Genomic DNA, 2,523 nt, shown 5'->3' with positions numbered 1-2,523 from the left:
TTGACTGTATGATCTGGTGAACTGTAAAGTGCCTTGAGATGACGTGTTGTGAATTGGAGCTATATAAATGGTCCACATATGTGAGACCATTTTTTTCTATGATCTTTTTGCTGCTTTAAACACCAGAATTTCCCCATTGTGGGACAGTAAAGGAATGTTCTATTCTGTTCTATAAAAGTGGTAGAAAGATATAAGTAAATCTAAACAATGTATGTATGAAAAATATATCTGCAAAATCTCTTATAACGGTATTAAACAACAAAAAATACTTAGTTAAGCAAAGTGTGCAAAATAGCAATTAAAAATTACAAATCATATCAGATTTATAGTCCCCACACTGCATATAAGAATCTGTCCTTAAATTATAACCCATTTAAATAGTAACAGATAAAAACATTTAGATAAATCAAACATTATCTGCCACATATCTGACTCAATAACCATTTAAAACATTCATTCATTTCAGACGGAACTATTCACATTCAAGTATTATATTAAACTGAACTTCCAATATTCACAGCTATTCCGCACCAAATACCTATTTCCTCTGATCGAGGTGCAACCAGCTTGCTTGGTCTCGCAATGAAACCTAGGATAACCAAGGCTAGATGGGATACACCGGACCCATCCTTCAAATTGGCAAAAGAAGGACACATTTGTCGGCCTCATAACGAGGAGTCATGGAATCTGACCAGTCTTAACAGTTCAGCTGTCTGAACTGAACTAACCAATTTGGCTCCCTAGGAGAGATTTTAGGTGACACCCACTTTGCATTGCTGCACAGTACTTACATTGTCTGCTAATGTACATATACACAAAAGAAACTAAAATGCTTTATCTTGGACTATTTTACATAAAACAATATTCATATACTTATAAAATACTTAGAAATACTTGAAGAAACAAATAAAAAAAAAGAACTCAACATCGGAAATATAATATAGATACCGTAGCTTAAATAAAGCATTACATTTAGATACCCCCCCAAAAAACTTTAAACAACTGACATTGAATTAAATATACATAAATATAAGCTTGTAAGTTCAGACCAAAAGGCAGACCAAAAACACCACCTGTGGTGTAATCTGTTAAAAACTGCCTTGTTTGGGCATTCAGGTGGCACAGCAGTTGGCCCACATGACCCATGTACAGAGCCTTGGTCCTCCACGAGGCCAGCCCGGGTTAGAATTCGACTTGTGATCCTTTGCTGCATGTCTCTCCCCCTCTCTCATGCCCCCTTTCCTGTCAGCCTACTGTTGAAAAAATGAGCCACTAGTGCCTCAAAAACTCAAAAAAAAAAAAACTGTCTTGTTTTATTGTGGAGGGCTGAACCAAAAGCACTTCAAGTACTTCCGGTTGTTCTTAAGAGGCAAAAAATAATAAAGAGATGGAGTTGCTCTACAACGGGTTACCTGGCTTCTTTTCAAAATCGAGAAAACATCTCTGAGACAAAGTGTAATAAGATTATGAATGTTATGCGCTGTCTTGCAGGACTTAGTTGCAATACAGATAACAGTGTTCTATTCATAATATATAGAGCAATGGTCGAATATTAATTTGATTATTATTGTAATTCTTTACTATCAGGAATTGTACAAGCTGTATTCAAAACCTTCAGCTGATCCAAAATACTGCAGCCAAAGTTCTGATGAAAACTAAAAAGAAAGATCAAAGCTCTCCTATCCTAGCTTCTTTTCATTGGCCTCCTGTTAAATCCAGGATAGAATTTATTGGCCAAGCTTAACTTTATATCCGAGATATGATTGTTTCTTATGTTCCTAACAGAAAACTTTGCTCTCAATCTGCAAGTGTACTAGTGGTTACTAGAATTTCTAAAAGTAGAATGAGAGGCAAATATTTTCATTACAAGGCTTCCCTTCTGTGGAACCAACTACCAGTTTTAATCTGTGAGGCAGACACCCTAACCTTAAAATTTTAAGGCAAGGCTTCAAACTTTCCTTTTTCATAAAGCTTACAGTTATAGTGGCTCCAGTTATCCAGTGCTATCTCTACAGTTATGCTGCTATGGGTTTAGACTGCTGGAGGACATAGGGACCCCTTTTTCATCATTCCGTTTCATTTTATCTCTATTCTCCCACTTTGCAGAATTTGTTAGTTTAATCTCTATCGTTATGTTGTCTCTGCTTTTTTCTCATAGTAGCTTCATCTTGTCCGTTTCTGTTTGGCTGTGTTGGGATATTAAGTTCATTTCCCATTCAGGTAGGATGTCATATTAATGTTGTAAATTTATATTCTATTCAATTCCCAGCCAGCTGGGAATTTATATTTCTGTTACTTTAAGATGTTTATTGCCCTCCCCTGTAGGAGTGGGAAATATCTTATTTAATCAGATATTATTTCAATTCAATTCAGTTTATTTATACAGCGCCAATTCACAACACATGTCATCTCAAGGCACTTTACAGTTCACCAAATCATACAGTCAAATTGATTCAAAGTTTTCTATCTAAGGAAAACCAGTTGATTGCATCGACTCATTGACTCAAATACAATCCCTCACAC

Source organism: Cyprinodon variegatus, unplaced genomic scaffold (assembly GCF_000732505.1).
Source record: "Cyprinodon variegatus isolate N-32 unplaced genomic scaffold, C_variegatus-1.0 Scaffold408, whole genome shotgun sequence".
Taxonomy (NCBI): Eukaryota; Metazoa; Chordata; class Actinopteri; order Cyprinodontiformes; family Cyprinodontidae; genus Cyprinodon; species Cyprinodon variegatus.
The sequence above is the reverse complement of the archived record's forward strand: the minus strand, read 5'-3'. Positions refer to the sequence as shown.